Genomic DNA, 23,086 nt, shown 5'->3' on the forward strand with positions numbered 1-23,086 from the left:
CATGGGGCAGCAGCACCTCCAGCCCCTCCTGGGATACCCCGCTTGGCGTCAACAGCAGCTCCCGGCGAGCAGAGCTGCACCAGGATTTTTCCTTAACCCTATTCCCCCCTCTGCTCCTCTCCATGCTGTGGATTTTCCTCCCTGGAGCGAGCATTTCTGGCTGAGCCTCGGACTACTTTCACTTGGAATTTCTGCCTTGGGCCCGACTCCGCCATTTTGCTGCGCCCTGGGAGGGCTGCGGGCAGCTGGGGCCTGAACCTGGCCATGGCTGCGTCCTGCCACCAAAGGGACCCCTCAAAGCAGCCTTGGGGTGCTGGCCAAGATGGAGAGTTATTGGATGGAGAGTTGGTTATTTGTCCCAAGAGGGAGAGCAGCCACGGGACACACAGAGAGCCACAGGCTTGGCGAGGAGGGAGCAAGCAGGCTGGCTTCCAGTTAGCCTGGAGAAGAGCCATGGCTAAAGGAGGAAAAGGTGGTGGTGGTGGTAAGATAATAATCATGTAATAATCATGTCTCTCTGTGCATCTGTGGTTTGCCTGACATTTTACTTCTTCATTTTTTTTTTTTCCATTTTTTTTTTTCTGCTGACAAGTATTTGAAATTATGAAGGTAGAGGTGCCTTGATAATTAAGGCTTGCTGCTACAAGGTTTGCTCTGTAATTGTCTTGTTCATGATTTTGCAGGCGTGAAAACATGGATAGGGAGTGATGATGTGTGTTTTCTGGGGAGAGCAGGAGGCTGGTCTTGTTTCATGGGGGACCTCATGTGCGTGTACATGTGCTGGTAGCTCAGCATTAGGGGGTGAGTGTGACACATCCAGCCACACTCCCCACCCCCCAAAAATATATTCCCCATGGATTTTTCTTCAGAGTCATGAGGGTGATACACTAGTAATTGGAAGAAAGTAGAGCAACCAAAGGGCGTCTGTTACATCCTAGGAAACTGCTGGGCTCCACTCTGCTGAAAGCCACAATTATTAATGTAACAGACAACTGGGCTGACACGAAATCATGGTGAAGTCACCTGTGGCATGTTTTCCACCCTTACCAGGGCTAAACTTTGGATTAGGGCCTTGCACAGAGCAGTTTTTCCAAAGCAAGTGCTGCTCCTGGGTTTGAAGGAGAACACAAACTGTCCGGGCTCAGCTCCTTGGAAAGGACCGGCCCTATGCAGAGGAGTTTGCACCATGGCTGTGTGCTCAGGCTGCACAAAAAGCTCCTGGGGTTCCCGTATGAATTTTGCAATCAAAAATGCTGCGGAAAGTTCTTGTCTTTCTACTGTCCTTCAGAAACTGCCAGCTGGAGTGGGAGGACCTTTTATTGCAGTGATCAAGATTTATCAGGAAATCAGACACCTTTTTGTGTTCTTCACTCCGTTGTTTTTGTAAAGGATTTCCTGCCTTTCATGACTGCCAACTGCAGTGCTGCAGGAGCTTCTAGGAGGCACCAAATACAGGCCTACAGAGCTCCTGAAAAAAACTTTTTAGCCAGCTGAAGCGGAAGGATGGGCCCCTGTCCTGGCAGCTTTGGTCATCTGTATTCATCTATGTTACAACAATCCTTCCTGTAAAGCCAACCATATGCTTTGGGTACAGCTGCGTGACTAATCCTTAAGTAATCGTTTATGTGGGGAATGTCACCTCTGGGTGTGCTATTTGTTGGTCCATAACTATTCATTTCAAAGGGAGCAGGTTGAAATGATCTAATCAGCCTTTCTTGAAGGGGCATATGATACCCTGCCCTTTCTCCTCGTCCCCAGTAGAGCACAAGAAGCACGTGGATATGTGGGTGAAGAGGTGGCAATGTGAGTCTCAAGGAGAGGAGGGCTGTCTGGATGCTGATTACAGTATGAAGGGTAGACTTTATGAGGGAGAAAACACAGGTTGCAACAGTTTGAGAAAAGCTGATCTGCTGGCTGTTGGTGCTGCCTGCTGTAGGGCAGGGCAGTGCCAGGGCACTCCTCGAAGTCATGGTGGGAGTCACAACATTGTGCCTTGTGGTGCGATGCTCTGTGGCTGGAGAACATCTGGGCTTCCCTGTCTAAGGCTACATCATTGCCACTGTGTACTGTGTGAGTTAGAGCACAAGCACAAGCAGCACAAGCATTTCCAATTCAGGCCATGATCCTCAAGCGTGCAGATCTTTTGGATACAAGTGTCTCTAAGAACACAGGACGCAGGTATCTCCAGATATCTTCATAACTGGAAAAATGGAGGTTCAGGTTTTGTACTCAACCCTACTGGTTAAAAATGTACCCGAAATTCATTCAACTTCCTCACCCAGCTGTTCTCCCTGTGCCTGGGGATCCCTCTAGTGCTGGTCCCTCATGAGACTTGGTGGGCTGGGAGAACACAGTTTAGGCTAGATGTGCCTCGTATCACAAGCTGGTATGCTGTGAAGGTCGCAGCACAGGCAGTTTTTCTTTAAAGGTGCTGGCAAGACCGAAAGCTGGGAAGAAGGTCATTTCTGGGGCTAATCCCCTCTCAGCAACCCACAGGGAGCAGAGAACCTGCCTTCTCAATGGCTGGCTCCTGAACATAATGCTTCAACTTTCACATACTGCTTAACTCCAGTGGAAAGAACATTTTCAGTCCAATTTCCTCCTGGTTTTTCACTTCACGTCTTTTTTTCTTCATATAGCTCAACCCAGGAAGTTGGCAGCTTGAAGAGGAGGGTGCCAGCAGTTCCTGGGGCTGGTTCCTCGCTCTGGGCTGCATCCCAAGATGTGGTTTGAGTTGTTGGCATAACTTCCCCTCAGAATGTTACCTCAGAGGAAGTTCAGCCCATTGCAGGACTGGTTGCTATGGCATTTTGTAGATCACCGTACCAGGAGCTATTGATTCAAGAGCAACCTACATCCTGCCTTGTGTTTGGTTAAAGCCTTTTTGACAAGAGCTCTACATGTTTGGCATGAATATGTATGATCTGGGCTTTGTAGACCAGTAAAAATCTCTATTCATCCAGTGGTGATAGGGATAACTCCTGTGGGGTTGTTATGCCTTATAAGGGATAAGTACCTTTCTTATTCAGCTATTGCTTCCTTCAGCAATAATACTCATTTTTGCATTTTGGTATGATGGTGAAGAATTTCTAGATGACAATTTGATTTGGAAAATCAGAGGAAAGACTTCCAAAGAAACTGATTCCCACAAAAGGAGTAGAGAACAGGGATGGCTCCCCCCCCTCTCCATATAAGATAAGGAAGACGAAACCAGGCGTTTTCAGAAGAGAATGAAAATATGTTTCTGCCTTGCTCACTAACAACTGCAGGCGGTCCATGGTCCATTGGTTATTTGTCCCAAGAACTTTCTATGTAAGGCATAAAAGTTATCTTTGACAACTTTCTGTTAACTTCCTCTGCATTGCTACAGTGATGGAATATAAAGCTGGTTCAGATGAGGACCGGGATCTGGATGTCTGGTTCCAGGAGCATTTTTGAGGTCATGCAAATGTTTTTTAAGTTTTTTATTTTTTTTTCTTCATTCTAGTTCAAACTGCTGTCTAATCTTGTCTGGCATCTGGTGCTTCAGAGGAAGGAAAGGGAGAATGAAATGAAACCTCCCTGTAGACCCAGAACAGTCAAGTAAACTGCAATTTTTCTTGTCTTAAACAAGATTAGCAATCATTAAAAAAACAACTCGCAAAAGAACAGTGCTGGCTTATGGTAGTTTCCATGATGCTATCAATATGGCCTTAGGCATGAAGTCTTCATTTTCAATGCCTTCTATTAAACACTGGCTCAAAAGGTCATCACGGGGTCTCTGACATTATGTGAATCAGTTACTTTTCCCAGCTGATGCTACCACCTATTTTTGGCTTCGCCCTTTGGCTTGCCTTTGGCACTTGAACTGTATTAACCAGTAGGAATATGAATCAGTGCGCAGGACTGACAGTCTTAGAGCCACGCAGGCAAGCTGGAGAAGTGCCAAATAAATAATCAAAGCTACTGATGGGGCTGCATAATGCTGGGAGCTTGTAGAGAACTTTCTTGCATTGTGGTCGGGAATGTCATAGTTGTTTGAGAAGTAGAAGGAAAACATGTTTGCTGCACTAGAGAGGAAATCTGACTAGAATATTTTAAGATAAATGAGTAGCAGATAAAGTGTTGCTTAGATTTTCTTGCCACATGGTTGGGTGTGTTCGTTATTTATGATACCATTGTTGGAGCTGCAGTGGTATAACAAGGGCAAAATGAGTTTTGTTGGGAGAAGTAATAGCTTTTAGTTTCTGTAACAAAAACTATTGCCTCTACCTAGAAAGCTTTTCTTCATTGCTACCACACGTGTCCACATCTGGGGAGTGCCCACAGGTTGCAAGCTGATCATATGCTTTGTTTTGGCTAGAGGAATTAATCATCAGAGTGTTCACGAGCAGTAGGCTTCTCTGCTCCAGGAAACACCACATGCCAAGGCACTAGTTGTTGGCTGGGAACTGCAGCAACCTTCTGCCTGCCAGGTCCACTAAGGAAACTGCTGCTGCTGTGCTTCAGGTTTACAGGGAGGGAGGAGAGAAAGGGGACACAGCCCACACTGCAGTATTAGAAACAAATCCTAGTGAACCTGAGCAAACCTCGCCACTAGGCGAGTATTTGGTCACACTTGAGTAAGTCTGGGAATATTTTCCCCCTTCTTCACCTTCCTAAAGGCTGTATATGGATGCTGGTATCTCATGACTAATGCAGGGGCTTGGGAGTAATTTTATGAAATCTCCCTCAACAGATGAACCCTCTTTCAACAGAAAGCCAGACCGAACATTTTCCTTTAATCACAAGGGATGATGTCCTTCCTCATCCATCCAGCTGGGAGCTTTCTGCATTGCGATGCCTGCTAAATCCACTTCGCTGGCTGCATGTATTGGGAGTGGAGGTAGGATGGGGCATCTGGGACAGCATCCCTGGTCCCTTGCAGTCTTGGTCTTACAGGACCTGGCTAGGTTTTGTCTGGCTGCCCCAGGTCACATATATTTCGGGAACACCTTTGTATATGGCCCAGACAAGTCAGGCAGAGCTACCAATCACTTAAAAATCCCCAGGCATCTTATGCAGAACTCAATTCATTAAACCCCAGCCTCTAAAATCATTAGTCAGCAGTGACCATTTTTTTCAATTATGGGGTTTAAGGGATTATTGTGAGCTCTTTTAATATTAATACTCTGAGGTATTAATACCTGCACTGCTTCTGAAATGGTTCAGGTAAGGAGGTGGCGCAGCAGCTGCACCCAGGACAGCTGGGACCAGGGAGCATGACCCTTTCTTTTAGTCTCCAGAGCAGAACTGAAAAGCAAATGTGCCCTTGTGTTAAAAATTCAGCTCATTCCACAAGCTTTTCACTTTGTCTCTCGAGGGGTCAATTAAAGCTTCACAGTCTTTCCTGCCACACTGGCGAAAAAAGATCTTCATCTCCTCTTTCTTTGATTAACTACGTTGTTATAAACAGACGATGCAGCACAAGCAAAGGAAACTAATATGCTTCCCCCCGCGCCGAGGTCCTTGTAAATGAATCAATTAATTTGAACCAGTGCACCCTTGAGCTTGAAAAGGTGCAAGGCTGGCACACAGCTACAATCCTGCTGAAGTCTCAGTGTCGTGGGCAGTGGCTGGCCTCAGATATAGGAAGCCACCCCTGAACGCAGGGACTTCATGCATGTGCTTGGGCATGGGCTTGTCAAGGCTGTTTGACTACCGCAGATGCCTCCCCCAGTTTAAGAGATTTTCTTGGCCTCTTAATTCCACAAAAAAGACGCTCGTAGCAGGCATTTAAATTTTTATGAAGTGCTTGCCTTATTATCTTAATAAATCCTTGTTTGGTTTGCAGAATGCATACCCATTGAAGCTAAGAGTTTATATGAAAATTAAAACAGCACTATATCTTCTTAATTAGACAAATGTATAGATAAAAGGAAACAAATGTCAGCTGGCAGAAGAATTTAGCTTTGCTGGGAGGTCTCTTTTCATTTCCCTATCAAGATGTTTGCAGAGGTTAATGCTGGTGCTGCAGGCATTCAAAGGGACAGCAGAATTGGCCCTTATCAGCAGGCAAAACACGGGCACAGCCCACTCTTCTGTGTAGTGCATCTCATCCTTGCAGAATTATTTACTTCCAAAAATAAGTTACATAATTATTATCACATAAAAATTACACAGATTTTATTTTTCACAGGTGAACGGCCAAGGCTAAACCCATAAAGTCTTTGCTGTGGCGTATCTTTTCAGGTACACTAACTTACAGGCTTAATTGGTGAGAAATGATGGGAGAATATTGATCAATGAATTTTTTATTCAGATTGTTTTTGGCGCTCAGAAGCAAGACATCTCCTAGGTCATTATTATTTCTTACAGCTCCTAATGACTTTAGCTGTAAATCAAGGGGACTCATCCAAAGTTCTCTACAAGACGGTGATTTTTTTGGAAAGAACAAGTAGCAAATGTTAGCTGAATTATGGTAATAGCTTTGTTCTAACTCACAGCTGGCTGCAGGGTGGGCCTCGGGCTGTATTTGCCCTCTGCTACACATGGAAAAGAATTCCTGCTTCTCACCATGAAATGTATCAGGAGGAACTGCTGGTTTTTAAAGTAAACTCTTGCAGCTGCTGACACTTATGTCCAGGGTTTTGGTAATGGGTTTTGTTCCGTGAAATAGGCTCGGATACTTGCTGCTCTGCAGCAGGCTTAGGGAAGCAGAGCTGGTCCTGGCTATAGGGCTTCTTGCCGTCCTTCTTGTGCTGAGGCGGATGGAGACTTGGCAGGAGGCATCAGCCCGGAGATCTCCCGCCAAAACGTTTCAAAAGAGATTGCATTTTCTTTGTGACTGGAGCACCGCCGGCTGCAGCAGCTCCCACCCTTCTCTGCATAAGCAGGCCAGTGCACACGAGTAAGTAAGTACCTGCTGTGGCTTTGCAAGGAAAACACTGGCTTCATCCCCCTGCCGGGCAGCACGGTGGTGACAACTTGCACAACTCCCACTGCGGTGGCTGGAGCAGGGGGGGAACACGGAGGAGAAATATAATGCAATAAAAGTGTAGCTATCTCTTCTTGAGGAAGACGGGATGCTTTCTGCTTATTGTAGAGCTTAAAATATTATTGCAAATTAACTCTGCTTAAAAGGTTTTTCATCTTGACTTCTCATGCTTATTAAACTTTCTAAATTAGGAAATTTTGCTGCTTTTAAAGGGAACGTGACAGACTGGAGAAGGCTTTCACACTTATCAAACAGGAACAAGACCACCAAAGCAAAATCCCAGGTCAGGGCAGTCTTTCTGTCTACAAGAAATCACAGGCAGTTGGTTCAAAGTGCTGCTGATGTTGACTGGGGGGAGGAGATAGCAAACTTCATGGTTCCACGAGGTGCATGGGTAAATCATCAGCCTCCTGGGAGCCAGGACCGATTCCGTGAGAACCGTGAGTCTTTGGGCACTGTTCACTGAACTGCAGGTGCCTGGGTGCCCCTTGCTTTGCTGGTGGGCTCAGTCATGGCAGGGCAGGTCAGCAGGGGCTGGTTCCTGCTGTGCACCATCACAGCACAGCTACAGGACATGGCACCAGGCTTGGGTGCACGTCTGGGTGTCTGCACAAATGCACTCAAGGAGGTTTCTGCAGGAGAACAGCCTGGCTCCAGTCTCAAAGCATTGAGCTGTGACTGCCTGGGACGTGGACTGGGGCTGGGTAGGAACAGGATGTATTTGCTGCCTGGGTTATCTGGCCTTCCTCCCCTCTGGCAGAGGCAGGATGAGGCCTGCAGGTTTTCTAGCAAGACCAGCTTTTTGGGGGAGAATTCTTCTCCCAGGTTCACAGCAGCAGCCATCGTTAGTTAGGTTGTAAGCATATCTTCCAAATGCAAAAATCAATTCTGAATATTTTATGTCTTTAATTATAACACCCTGCATGGGCTGCAGTGAAGGGGTTATTGGGCTGCTGGATGCTAATTTTCTTGTATGATGACATTTTTTTTTTCTCTCATGCTTTTCCTGCTTTGGATGGCAAAAATTGGATGCAAGAAGGTGAAAGTTCATGGTAGCATTGAACTAGCAGTTGAGCTCAATGCAAAAGCTGCGAGAGCAAAATGTCTCCTACTCTTTTCCGATAATATTCAATAGAGGAGTGAGCTCAGTGACGAGCCTTTCAGCAGTGTATGGATTTCAAAGGGTGGGGGGAGAGTGTTTATCAGAAAGTCATTTGTACCTGCTGACAGATAGATGCTTCTGCAGTTCAGTTAAAAAGTCTTTGGAGTCACTGCGTTGGGTCTCACAGCCAGGATCCCTGGATGGGTGTTCAAGAGGAGGTGAGTCAGGCCAAGGTTGTTGCCTGGCCCTCCTGTCTGTGGTTCAAAGAAAGGAACCAAACTTACTGCTGTGATGTGCCAACAGACTTACTCTTAGCAAGCACAGTCAAAGACTGGGTAATGGAGCTAAATGTAAGGTTCAGTTTCTGCCGATGAAACAATAGAAGCAATATTAGAGCTCTCACAGACAAGGTCTGGGCTAGTTCTTCATGATTTCTAAGCTCGCCTGCACTCTCTATGCAGACAGGTCTGCAGGTCTTTGAAAAGTCAGGTCTAAGGAAACAACCAAACTACTATGAGCACAAACCAGAGCCTGGATGAAGTGTTCAACTTTTCCTATCTAAGCCATCTGTCTGCCTTTCCCCTGGTATTTCTTACCAGTATTGATCTTTCCAAGTCATTTATTTCGACAGTCTGCACGATGACATGATATAACAGATGCTGTCCGCTCCAGCAAGTAATGAGTTCAGCTGTTTTGCTTCATATATGGATGCAAAGGACAATTGCCCTCAGGTTGTAAGGCCTTGGCCTATTATCACATCAGCTCTCATAAATGAAACAGGGTTGAGCTGACTTCGTCTTAGCATCTTCCAGGGCGGTGGGGCTTGTGATTGAAGGAACCACATAATCTCTGCTGAGGCTGAATTCCAGGTCCTCAGCAGCCTGGCAGAGGTTATCCAAGCACTCATGTTTGTTCTGAGATTTCTAGATGTTAAAATATATCCATACATTTTTGGGCTATCGTGGGCTGGGGTGTGCGTGTGTCAAAGAGATAATGGTACATGCTCTTTGCCAATGAGTGAGCTCTCGAGCTGCTCTCATCTCTGAAGCGGATTGTGCTGTTGTACTGTGCTGTTTAAAAGATCCATGTCTTGCCTCTGCAGAGGCTGTGCTGCAGAGGCGATCGCCTTCAGCCACGAATTGCAGTTTTGGCTGAATTCAAACAATGTGGACATGGCTGAAAAATAGCTCTCCTCAGTTCCATCATTCATTGGTAGTAGAAAGTACATACGTTTCACTTATCTTCCTTGGGACTGGATTTATAGTCAAATGAAGTCAGTGGCAGCCTCTTCATTGACTTGAGGGTTGGGCCAGTTTCTCAGTTACTGTCTAGTACAGTAAATGTATGCTGCTTTTGCAAGTCAAGGGAAAATAATCCATATTACACCAAATTTTACTCTCCTAAATGATCTGCATTCCTTTTATGTCACTATTTCCCATAACTGTGGTGTCTTAGGAAGGCTATTTTGTTATGGCACAGAGGAGATAGTACTCCTCTTCTCCAAAAAGCTTCCAAATACACCTTTCAACAGTTTTTTTTTTTTTCTCCTTCGGTACAGCTGAAGTCTTATTGCATGTCAGCCCATGTCTTCAGCAGATTTGCCTTTTTAAGAGCTCTCTGTCTTCCTTTGTGAGTATTCCTTTGTGAGGACAAGGGAATGACATTTTCGCTACATCCCCCATAGCAGGAATTTCTCTGAAGTGTGGGGTTCCTCTCTCTTTCCTTTAAACCTATGTGTTCTCATAGACTCCCATGAACATTGAGATATTCTGAGCGTAAATGAGCCATTTCTCATTCACCTTTTAAAATCTTCAGCCTTTGCTTTCTTCCAAGTTGTATTTTTTCAGGAGTTCTTGACACTCGTGTGAATTTGCTGTGCATTTAGAAAGTGAGTTGAAAAGCTTTTAGTGAATAAATCTCTAACAACCCTCAGTCTGAGGTTCTCATCACAGATACGGTGTCAGTAGGGGAGAGATTACAAAGAGTTTTAACATAAATCTGGGAAGTTTTCCAAGAAGGAGCTTGACCTAGTCTCTTCCTTCCTTCATCTTACCTCAGTAGAGCTTGCTTTTTGGGTGTCCATGGGAAAGCCCTGATTATTATTTATTACTAAGAGGGAATCAAGGCAGGAGTGTGGCCTGGCAGCCTTACTCATTCCCAGAATCATGTAATTTCTTGTGTGTGAAATGAAGGTTTTCTCTCCCCATAACTCTTCCCCTCTGTTCATTGATCTCCTGTTGCAGTACATCCAGGGGAGAGGAACAGCTATATTTGCATTGCTACAGATTATCTTCTCATATCTTGAAGATTTTCCCACCCTGGCAGAGGAGATGATCTCCATCTATGTTTATCTTTAAACTTATCCCATTCCCTCTGCTTCCTTATGTGATTTCATTAAGTGTCCCTTATGCTTGATTTAGAGAAATTTAGAAAAGCACAGAAAGATCATTGTGATGAGAAAGTGTGCTCCCACAGGTACATAGCAGGTACGAAAGAAATAATGATTGCAAGATACGTGTAAGCTCTTGCTATGGGGGTCAGAGTTAAGGTTAATTAAATGTCTTCATTGTGTATTGTCTTCCCCTTAAGGTGTTTGAGAGCCTTCTAAGAGAACGATTAACTCTGAACAGCCAAGGTTTTTAATGAATATTTTTATTGATTGTGCTTGCAACAGGTTTGGTCTTAACTACATATACTCTTTGTGTATTTTATCTTGAAATTATGTTTAAAATTTCCCAATTCAGTGTTACTAACTGGTAAATTTTTTATCAGATATTGCATGTAAATATTCCTACTTTTTAAGATAAAGCCATCAAAGTGCATTTAATCCATTTCTTTCAGTCTTTATACAAACATAATAAGAATAAAATAGTCTGAAAATTACATACAGCTAACAAATGTGGCTCCTACTGAACTAGACAATTAAACTATCCGAATACAAATGGCTTGGTTATATGCAAAAATATATGTTTTTGAATTTCATGTGTTATAGAGGTTTTAATATTAAAGAGAAGATTTGTGCATCTAGGTAAAAGTCTCAAAATTGTTAGGTCTCTTGTTTATAACCTGCACATTAGTGTGAGAAATTTAAATGGGTACTAAGTGCAAGCGTTCGTGATTCATTCCTTCTATATGTATGAGCATTTCTTTTCGACATGCCTGTTTCTCAGCTTGCATGAAAACTACTGTTTTGCTGTCATGGAAATGAGAAATTGTGAGAGTTAATGGAATGATGAATCTCCATTGCTTGAAGTCTTTCAGTCAGAGCCGACTGTTTTAGAGAGTTATTGTTCTCTGTGCGGGAGGAACTAGGGGAGGTAGTGACCTATGTCCTTGTTTAAAGCCCCTTTCTGGCCTTAAAATGATGTCTATGATACAAATAGCTTTTGTTTATACCCAGCCTCGCCAAATCTTCTGGAGGTCTCAACTCATGCATGCGTGTGTGGAGTGGATCCCGGGTTTGGGATGTTGCACACAGCACATGCTGCACAGGTATGTCCTTTCCCCACATAGGGAAACATCTGAATATGGAAGCAAAGTCAGACTTTGGGGAAACGCCTACCGCATGTAGGTGGGAAGCATACATATGGGAATTAGGATCTACTGCCCAACTCCTTCCACTAGGGCAGGGTGAAAAACCTCAGCAGTTAGCTGGGTGCTGGGCGACCCCTCGGAGGCTGGAAGGTGTTTACTGCACAGCCAGCTGGTCCCTCGCCTGTCTGCAAAGGTGTGCATCAAACGAGTTGAACCATCTCATGGCTTGGGTTGGCCTAGAGACTTCAACCTCATTTACTTGAAGCACTCACACTTAGAGAGGGAAGAACCAGTCCAACAAAACCCAAACAATTTTGTGCCAACTCAAGGAGAATTTACTCAGCCACTGCTTAAAAGAAATGAGTGTCCAGTCTCAGGAACAATCGCTGGTATGCCCAATTCTTACTCTTTCCTTAAGCATCTGCTGCTGGCCTCTGGTAGAGACTTGAAACTGAGGGAGTAAGGAGACCAACTGTGGTCTGAATTGTAGTGTTGTTTCTCACAGCCATATGGGAAGTTGTTTCTGACTGCTCACATTTCACCGTTGAACATATGGAAAAAGATTTAAGGTCTCTGCAGGTCATGGCTCATTTCACCTGTGTCATGTGATAGTAAAATTCCAACTCTAATATGTGCAGTCCACATGATGTTTAGCAGCAGCTGGGAAATGCCTAGTGGTTTTAATTTATAGCTCAACAGCATCTTGGGAGTCAGTCCCAGCATCCAGAATAATTACTACCAAGTGACCCAGCCTTCACATGTAACATATGGGATGCAGTGGACTGTCCACCTAGTATTAATCACCAGCTGGGGATGGGGCAGGCACACTGAAAAGGTTCAGCAGGCCACATCATTTAAAAGTTAAGCTATATGTCAGTGCTGTCCTTGTATTTTTCCTGCATCAGTTCAGGAGATGCCTAACTAACAAGAGTCTTACTCAGTAGACGTCTTCTGTGTCTTACTGCTGCCTGTTGCTCATGTACCAAAATCTCTCAGGTGTCTGTTGTTCTTAGAAAAGGAAATGTTCACTCCTGGTCCTGTTCAAACAATCTATCAGCTCTGTGCTCTGAAATACCACAGTACAGATGTGAGAACATTAGTTAAAGACATAAAGAATCACACCCAACTTTGTAAACGTAAATTTTTGTGAATTATTTTTTACTTAAGTATGTTCAGGAAATTTACATATAGATTAAACCCTAAATATACCAAACGCCAGCCGGTTTACATCCTGATGCCTTGACATCACCACCGTGTATGGATTGGGTTCAATGCTGGAGCATTCTCCTCATTACCTTTAACTAACACGTTACAACTGTGAGGGTTAAAAGAGAACCTTACAGGCCAGAGACATGCTAGGGAGGTGTGTGAATTGTTTGGACTTTGCCATGAACTTGTCAGAATTTTAATGCATGTTGCCTGGAAAACTAATGAGCCTCCATCTGGAGACGTATAACTGATTACAGGCTTAATTATTTCTTGTACCTAAACAGCTCAGTTCTTTGTTCACACTCACTTCTGTAAAAACAGCAGCAGCAGCAAGCAGCAACTCAAAGGCAGGTATTCTGCAGACATGTACCCTATACAGGCAACCACCTCATTTCTTTGTGGCTTTGTCTTTTTTTCTACTCTAAATTTCATTTCTTGGGCATTTCAAATGCCTTCTCCCTCAAAGTGCTTTTGTCGTGGTTAGCAGTTCATCAGGACGGATGTATAGATAATATAGATATCGTTGTCTTCACTGATGGAGCAGTAAAATCTAACAGCTGAGGCACCTGAGGGGCACCTGAAAAATATAGCTCTGCAATATTTTGCCGTGTATCTGTTGTGATATTTTTCTTCCTCTCCCTTTTGCTTTATTCCCATGTGCTGAAGCCAACTTATTGGGGGTGACCAATGTCTTCTCCAGCTCAGTGTGGGCAGAATAAAATCACTCCTGTAATAAATTGGGCCGGGCGTATGTCAGCCTGCTCTGCTGGGTGGTACTAACACCACTGAAGCATGGGCTGCAGTTAGCATCTGCTTTCTAGCTGCACAGTAAAGACTAGAAGATCTGTGCCAGTGAGGCAGATCTAAACACTGATGAAGCAATGGGTGCAGCCACACGATGACGAAGGCATTAGGATCTCAATCTTTCTCTGTAGGAATACAAAACTGACTTTTTGACTCACTGGAGACAGCAATTCTGCACAAGCAATAACCAGTTTCTAAGATATGCAAAGAAGTGTTCTTTGCTTGGCTAAAACATCCATCTGAGGAGGTAACCACCTATGCCCTGCTCTTGCATGCAGCCAGAAAAATGTCCCCAGGTCTTCCAGGCAGCTGTGAAATGAAAACTTTCTCCTAACAGATGATACATTCCCCTTATTAGTTACAGCCCGGTGGCCACTGTCAAACACTTATTAATTATTCCTCTATTTTTTCCTTTATAGCACCTGCAAGAAGATTTTGTCTTCAATAAACAGCTCTTTATTGACCAGTAGTTTGTTATTGATTTCTGTATTCAATAAAAATGTGGTAAATAGGGACATTAAATAACTCTACAGCTCTCACTTTAAAAAATTCAAGGGAAAATAAGACACTATGCCATGTTTTGTTAACACACACCAGATAGAGGGAAAGAATTTATTAGAGTGGGAAACTGCCAGCTGTGTATATGCTTCAGCTGCAAATAGGCAAAATGCGATCTGTCACATGCCCGTGCTAGCACATGTGCACACGTGTACACACACACATGGGAAGCGGAGCTCTTCTCCTGAGAGAACTGGAAACTGTTTCTCATTTGAAGCCCAAGTCCATTAATTCTCATTTGGATGAAAAATTAATCGTAAGGCTGTATTATGACATTCATTAGGCAGAACTCTGGGAGCAGTCCCTCCCATGATCAGACCAGAAACAAAGTTTGATGTGGGGAAGGGCTCTGGAGTGCATTTGGTTTAGGTTTGTGTAGGTTGGTAGGGCTTTTACAAATAGGTGGGAAAGCGGCTGTGAGCCGAGGGCCTGGGGGCTGGATCTTTGGTCACGGCGAAGGTTGTGATGTGTGCGAAGAGGTGGTGTTTCCAGGTTTCCAATACTGAAATCTTATCTTTTGGGTGACTCCACCTTTTGGCAGACAGCTCTGTGGTTCTTGCAGGTGAACATCTCCAGGTTCAGCATCCTTCCCAACTAGAAGTGCAAACCATGTTCCCTCACACAGAGCTTGCCTTGACCTACACCAAACACGAAGTTACAGTAGCTCTAGAACAGGCACGTGTGGTTGTAGTCTTGTTAGTGAGGGTAAAATGTGGCGTAGGGAGGAAGGCAGGGCGAGATTAAGTCACTGGTGGTCAATACGATACCAGCCCCTTTTGTACGCTGGGCAAAGTGAAGTCTCTTTTCTGCGAGTTTCCTTTTAACGTGGTTCACAGTCCAAAGACTTTCTGAGTGCATCTGGGCTGCTCTTGGTTTTGTTGCCTCTTCAACAGGGAGATGAAAACTGGGTCAGGCAGTGTAAATGCAGCTAAGCAATCTGCTCAGTGGGGAAGTCAACTGCAGGACTGGGGGGGGTCTCTGGGGGCTTCCTTGTATGCATGTCCCAGTAACTCTGGGGCTAGTGAAAGGAAGAAAAAAATGCTGCTGCTTTACCATCTGCTTGATTTCTTCCCTTTCAGGACTGTAATAAATAGATATAGGATTTCCGATTCTCCTTCCACGCTTGTGGAAGTTGGGGCAAATTGATTCTAAGCTCCATGGGATTACATGGGGGTGGGGATGGGGAAATGAAACGTTTCCCTTTCTGCCTCCTCCGGTCTTCTTGCCTCGGTCGCTGGCTGTTTTTGCTGTGGGTTAAGGAGCAAGCCGTAGTGACCTCGCTTTGCTGCCACCGCTCTGCTGCCTGCAGAGAGCTGGATGGCTGTTCTGCGGGTACGGCTGTTGGCTGCTGTCTGACAGCGTGGCCTTCTTGCAGCGACTGGCTTCACTTCTTGTAGGTACACGTGTTTCTAAACAGATCTAAGTGGTGGCCTTCGTCATTTATCCCAGTGAGCCTGAAAAGCAGTCAGAGGAAAAAAATAACAATAAGAACCTGCCCAGTCCAGCGCCTCTGCACAGTGGTAATATCGAGCTTATCAATGTATGAACACATCCTACACTCTTGCCAGGATACGGTGCTTTATTGACCGTCTGCCCCTCACAATGCTTCAGTGGCATCTTTCCCCTCTAGGCAGCTACATTTCCACAAAACAAGAGCTTTTTTTTTAATGTCAGAGCTCCCGGTGGTGTGTGAGAAGTGCTGGGGACTGTGGTTGCAGCTATCTGCTAGTCTCCTGTGCAAGCTGTAGACGCATGCTGCTCTGGTGGCTCTGTCCCTCTGCTGTTGGAGCGGGAACGTGTTGCCCTACAAGAAGGGCAGAGCAGGGCTGAGCAGCAAGAAAATGGGTTTTCCAAGCAACCTCTCTCCCCCGGGGATGTGTTCTGCAGTCTTGGAAGTCCCTGGCTTCAGGCTTGTGAGTGCCTGTGCCTACACCGTCACAGGCTGGGCTTTGGGCATACTCAGATTCAGACTCCTCTGTTATCCACCCCATCTGCATGCTGGATTTGGGTTTGCAGCTGGTCCACAAAGGACAAGGAGGCGAAGTGGGCAGGGACTGGCTCAGACCAGGCTCTGGCTGAGCAGTAGTGATGCAAGCTGGCCAATTCCTGCCTTTCCCTGGGCACAGATGTCTGAGGCATGAAAGACAAAACTAAATTCCATCTGAAATGGTAAAAACAGAACTGGACAGACGTGAAAGGGGATAAAAAAGGACAAAGGACGGCTCCGTTATTCCTATACTAATGCTGGGCTATTGAGGGACTACTGGGAATGAGCTGCCCTCTCAACAGGTGTTGAATCCTGTGTTTCCAAGGTTCACCTTGGCAGTATCTGGGGCCTGAGGAAGAGGTAGGGGTGCAGGACCACCCACTGCACCTTCCATCGCCAGAAGGAGCCCTGTGCTGCTGCGTGAAGGGAAAGGACTGGGGCTCCCATGGCAGCACCACTGCTGTGAAGTTAGTCCTGCTGGCCTGGGAAATATCTACCCATTACCCCTACTATTTAGAATACTGTCTAAATGTCTACTGGTGCATCTTCTTCCCTTGGAGACTTCTGTGAGGAGGGAGAAGCAGGCCACAGCTTCCAGTCTTGAGAAATGTCTGTGCTTAGCCCAGCACCTGCGGAGAACGGTAGGATGAGTGGGGTTTGTGCCTTGGTGACTGCACAAGCTCTGCAGTCCTGGGACACCTTAAGCTCCTCCTGGAGCTTAAACTGCTCCTCTGCTTCTATGTTTTTCTTGAATGAACAGGGACCTTGAGTCTTTTGGACCATTAATATGTCATTTTTTACGAACATACCAATTCACTTAAAATTCTCCCACACTATCTTCCTCCTGGCTCTCACTCGGTCCATTTAGTTGATTGCTGCATACTCTTGTTAGTGCTCTGTTGGGCTGCTGATGTATGTTTAGTAACTCTCCATAGCAGACTAGTTCTAAAAAAATACAGTGTTAAGAATTTTTGACACACGGAGCTAAAAGCCAAGGGTACCTATTTCAGGTCGAAGCCCTGCTCTTGCCTCCAGCCCTCTCACAGTGCACGATGGCATTGACAACAGGAATTTTTGTCCATGTCCTTGCATTAAATTCAGTCAAACTTGTTTCTTTTTTTTTCTTTTGTTCTTTTGCTTCTTTTTTTCAGTTAATTATACTTTGACAATCGTGCTTTGTGATGATCAGAGCAGCTCTGCGTATAATAGATGTAGTCAGGTAATTACCTTGTCTGTTTAAAAAGACCTCATGGACAAATAAATTTCCCTTTCTCCTTTTTTTTTTTTTTTTTCCAACCAGGGTAGGGGAGAAAAGATTGTGCACGTATCCTGAGATGGCCCTAAAATATATCACACATACACATGCACAGAGGAGCAGGTCTGGCTCCCTCTCCTGCACCATGGTGCTGCGGTCAGACCTAGGCTTCCCACCCCACAGCATCGTCGTGCTGCAGCTGTGCTAAGTAATAGCAAAATCTTTTAATGGGTTACGCTTGGTGCTTTCATGGTCCGAATCTGTCAGGCTCCATTTCCTTCCTACATATACTGTGCTGTTTTACAGCTTTCTCGTGCCTTGGGTGAGAAAATTCTTCCTCTTGTTTTCAGCTCTGGCAGGAGAGCTGTTTTATCCCTCCCTCCTGCCTCTCCCTGCAAGGGGATGTGTGACTGTGGGGCAGCCCCGCGGTGTGGGCGAGATGAGCCTGGCTGCAGCAAGAAATGCTCTCGGCTACTGCTTGACCCAGTGTCAGCAGAAGCACGAGCACGAGGGTCTGGGTCTGCAGACGCTAAATGGGGTCAAGCTGTCCGCTGCTCCTGCTGAAATGATTGCTCTGCGGGTGGTGGAGGGAAATTGCTCCAGCTCGGATTGAAAAGTGAGCAAAGCAAGCTGAGGTTTGCTTTGAAAGTGTCGACCTGGCAGGGGCTCAGAACTGGTCACATTTCTAAGGGCTGAGTAAAAGTCACTACTGAACGATAGCAGCAGTTATTTGCAGAGTATGGTTTGCTACAAAATCTCATCCTTTGTGCTGATGGCACTGTGTGTGTCTTACACCTATGGTACTGTATATGTGGAGTGCCAAGGGAAAGAATCAAGTGCAAAAGCTTCTGCTAAAGTAATGTGTCATTTTCTACAATACAACCACAGATTTCTACAGTACAACCACAGATCTAAAATTTTATGTCTGGGGCTAGCAGGATTTTCTTTGCTCGTGATTCAGTTTCTATTCCTGAAGTCTCGTTAGGAATGGGAATAATAAGGAAAAGTCATTTATCAAAGAGGGTTCATGCATATGATTAATTTGCTGCACTTCAGCAATTTACCATGGATCAGCTGGGTGATGGAGACTGTGTGTTGTAGCCCTAAGTATATATATGGAGCTCAGCTAACACCGATTTCCATAGCAGTATATTTCTATATCATAAATTTTCAAAACAGTAGTGAAAAAGCCAGTGAATTTCATGGAATTGCTCATATTTTTGCTAAGTCTGTGCTATTACTGTACTGTTACTGTATTGCAGCACTCAAACTGTAACCTGGCAATATATCCTAAAGGTGTTAGTACAGTTGTTTAAGTTAACCTTCTCTGGAAAATACTTTTCAGGCCATATCCTATCAGCAGTGAAGGCTTTGCCCCCAGCTGTCACACATTTCATCCTTGGTTTCATGAACTCCCCTTCCAGAGAAATTCTTGGTGGTTTGTAGAGTAAAATGATGCCTTTGACCCAATGAGTTTTGTTCTCGTAAATGCTACTCTTCTCAACGTCTAATATATAAGAATTATTTCTCCGTTCACAAATTTTATTTTGATTATTCTTCTTTCTTATGTATCAAAGGTACTGAAATGCATTGTGTCTTTTTGTGCAGAGTGATTTGGAGGGAGCTCTGCAATAAACAAGTGAAGAAATTGCTTATACAGGACTGCTGAATTGCGGAGGTTTGGGATTTTTTTCCTAACCTTGTGTGCAACTCAATTGGCTTCAGTTCACTAATGTGGTTCTTTGATTTTAAGAGTTCATTCACTGTTTCCAAGACCTTATTTTACATGTGGATTCTTCTCAGAAATGGAAAGTTTAGTGTACACACACATACACATATATTTGTATGTGCACACACACTCACACAAATTTCCTGCGTAAATAATGCTTCAGTCTGACTGGAAAAGTGCCAGGTTAAGATGGAAATGCCAGGCTCTCAGGAATCTGGCAATGGTACCTGATCCATACACGGCCCTTGGAGCTGCCAGCTTCAGATCCACAGATCTCTGTGGACTTAGTCATAGTTATGGCTGGGAATGACAGAGATTATGCTTTTTTTTTTTTTTCCTTTTCTTTCAATGTTATTTTATTGCTATATTTATATTGCAGCAATGACAAAATACCCCTTAGTACTGGGAGATGACCCAAATGATTTACATTCTCATAGGCAAAACAGACAAAAGGAAATATGGTTATGCATATTTTACAGATGGTGAATTTGCTCTTAGTGAGTTTAAGCGGCCTTTCCAATACCATACAGAAAATGAATAATGAGCAAGGGAGTAAACCAAAATATCCAGAGTTTCAGGCTGGAATTGTTATCACAGGATCATCCTTGCTGGCCCAACTATGGTCTGGTTTGTTCCCAGGGGTAGGAAACTTTTGCTTGTACATTTAGACGGGTCAGGGCAAATTTTTCCTTGGTGTCACTCCCTAAAGAAATAGATTTACACTCAAGGGCTTCCCTGGTAGGGAAGAGGAGGGTTGGATGGGAAGAAGAATCTCAGCCTTGGAGTATTTGCATCATCCTCCCTGAATTTCTAGTACAGAGAAGCCTCTCCATAATCACCTGCTTCCCAGCTCCTTTCAGCTTCTTCTGAAATGACAACTATTGGTTATACTAAAAGGCAGGAGAATCTCTCTTGACATCTTTTCTCCCCTTGCTGTGCCAACAACCAGAGGAGTGAAGTGAGCCAGCCTCCTTCACTAAGTAGCAGGAGGACAGGAAGCCTCAGCTGAAAGCCTCTTGAGACTCGGAGTGCTGTAGCTTTTCAAGTGGGGTTGTAAGATGTGGATCATCTTCTGAGCTTCCCTGATCTTGACCAAGTAGGGATCGATTTAAGGTGTTGCTGTTGTGAGGACTTTTTCCTGGCCCTCTGACTGTGCTCATACCAGTTTTTATTATGAGATGATTTTACCCCATTTCCAAGTTGACTGGAGGTAGGACTGGAGACCCAGTGAGAAGGTGTTAGGGTTTGATCCCAGTTGGTGAACTCAGCTTCCATGTCCTGCAGTGTCAGAAATCACTTGCATAAAAAGTGCTGCCCAGGGCTTCCAGCCCCTTTTTGATCCCTTTTTGAGCTCAAAGACCATGAAAAAGCATGTGTGGGAGGCTGAGGGGACTTCAGAAAGTCCAACTTGCAGCTCAGGTTGGCTGCTGGCCTTACCACCAAGGGAAATATTGGGATTCACAGCCCTGATGTTCAAATATAAAAATGGGTCTCCTGTGGCTGCAGAGGGGATGGAGATGCTGCCACCTTGTCTAGATGGAGAAGTGGGAACAAGGGGTCCTTTGAGAGGCCAGAGAGAGCCACAGGGAGTCTGCAGTCATGGTGAGACTCAGGATACTACACTGCCATTAGCCTTAGCGGAGATACGGTTGAGCTCTGTCACAGTAAAGACTCCCAAGGATTTCTGTGCCAGGGCAGTTACCTGGTGTTGTCAGACAATGGTGGCCTTTTCTGCCATAGGAAATGAACGCTCCCCAGTCCATTGTTTTTCCTCTTTTGTAAAGCAGAAGGCAGGTCAATTAGTTGGAGAAGGCTGGCAGCCTGCTGGGAAATCTGCAAAGCTAAAAGCAGTGTTAAGAGCATACTTAGATAAATTGCTGAGTCTGTGCTCATTAACACATAACAAAAATGCTTAAGCATGAGTTTAGGCATGATAAGCTGAAGGGCCTTGTTAAATAACATAAAGTCCAGGATTTTGCAAGCTCCCCCTTTCTCCAGAACAAAGATGAGCATGAAGATACCAAGCAGACAATAATATTAAAGTTCATTTGTTGCTTAGTCTAGATTGTATCAGTCAGACCATTTCCTGAAATGAAGAAATCCATGAAATTTCAGGACTTTTTGTCTTACATTATTCACATGTCAGAGGCTCGACATCGATTTTCATTTTTTTTCTTTTTCCTTTTGAAGCAAAGTGTGTGAACAAAAAGTGGAAGGCCCACTGTCAGGATTTGCAAAAAAGTCTTTTGAGGACATTGTAGAATGATAACCGGCTCAGTGGTTCTCAGTTTCTCATCCATTTTTGCAGATCGAAAGAGTATGAATAGCTCAGAGATGTCTGAAGTCCCTGCACTACTGTATTATTATTTCACCTGACGCAACTCTAAGGCATTTGTGAGCCTCTTTTATGCCTTTCCTTAACAAACAGGAAAAAACAGGCAGGAATGATCTGAGGTCTTCAGTTATGAGCAGATACAGGGCAGCAGGGCTGGAAATCAGGAGACAACGTAAGGCCATATCCTGTGCAATAACCCTGGTCTTTTTCTTTTTTCCCCAGAAAGGGATATTATTTTCCAACTATAGGTGAGTGCGTCAGTGCATCCTTGTGTCCAGGACACTTGTTTAATGCTCTCCCTGATGCTGTGGTTCGTAGGGATGAATCCACCACCAAGGCTTTGCCTGGGTTGACCAGCCCCAGGAGGGGGCTGGAAACCATGCTAGCTCATTTGCTGCCTGACAGATGTGTCTGATGGGGCATTCACTGGGTTAATGATGCAGGAGGAAGGGAACACTAGCACACAGAAAAATTCTACAGGTTCAGCTGACCCCTTAACATTAGCATCTAGCTGCCTGACAATGTTGCTTTGCACCTCTCTTGTGAGACTATCAGAAAAACAAACAAACAAAAGCTAACCAACCAAAACAAAACAAAACAAAGCAAAAAAAAAAAAAACACGCAAAAAAATGAAGTATAAGTATTTCTAAGATGAGAAACAAGAGAGCTTGTTTTCCACATCTTTGAAGAATAATGAAAGAGTAAATAAATTTGTGTATGTCTTCCAAGATTAATCAATTCTCTCTTCTATGCTCATTTCTTTTGTATTATTCTGTTTCACCTCTACTCTTTAGATGACAGAAGGTCTTGTCAGAGTGGAGGATCACACAGCTTTTGGAAGTCACCATCAGAATTTCATCCGTTCGATGGATCACAGTTCTGAAGGCACAGATGTAGCATAATGGGTGCGTGCCTTCCTTTTTATCTTTAAAATGAATAAAATATTTACGGGGTAATATTTATAGGCTTGCAGTTTTGTCTTATTTCAGTACATTCCTTTTGGTCACATTGTCACTTGCTGTAAGGGAACAAATCTCTGCCCTCAACGTTATGTGCGGGGAGTGGTGATGTACCTGCTTGTGATCAAAAGAGACATTTGTCTGTGTTATTTCCCATTAAGCTCTTAAAATAGCAAATATTTTGGTCTGCCTGCTATGTTTCTATGTAAAGACATGTGTGTGTGTTTAGAGTTGAGTGAATAATTAGAAACAAATAATTTATTTAACATGTTTTCCTTCAGCTGAATCTACAAAGAAATGTGGTGTAATTGGGAAAGAAGCTATGTGCCTGTCACTGCAGAGAGCCTGCAAATAGACCTGATAAAAAATTGCCAGCAAGTCATTTCTCAAGAAAATAACCTTCTTCATTAAAAATCAGAAAAAAGTACTTTTCTGTGTTTCTTCCTTTCACGAAAAATATTTATTTATTTATTTCACTTTCTATTTATTTTGGACAAAAGCATCAGGGAGTGGGAAGCATCTTTTCCAAAAGAGTTCATTTTCAAATCTTGGATCAAGGATCTCTTGCACCAAAGAAGGGTACTGAGATCTCTGCTGCACAGCCAACAACCTGCCAACCCCACGTCCAGGTCCTCATATATGGTGAGGATGTGACATAT

The 23,086-nt window shown here is 44.2% G+C and overlaps 1 long non-coding RNA gene across 1 annotated transcript; it reads left to right on the top strand.

Moving 5' to 3' along the window:
- The first annotated feature begins 363 nt into the window (after positions 1 to 363).
- On the top strand, positions 364 to 22,839 carry LOC106031947 (uncharacterized). Its single transcript, XR_001204542.3, has 3 exons — positions 364 to 484; positions 22,263 to 22,373; positions 22,709 to 22,839. It is a non-coding gene; the product is annotated as an uncharacterized lncRNA (long non-coding RNA).
- The last annotated feature ends 247 nt before the right edge of the window (positions 22,840 to 23,086 follow it).

This window comes from Anser cygnoides, chromosome 7 (genome assembly GCF_040182565.1).
Source record: "Anser cygnoides isolate HZ-2024a breed goose chromosome 7, Taihu_goose_T2T_genome, whole genome shotgun sequence".
Classification (NCBI taxonomy): domain Eukaryota; kingdom Metazoa; phylum Chordata; class Aves; order Anseriformes; family Anatidae; genus Anser; species Anser cygnoides.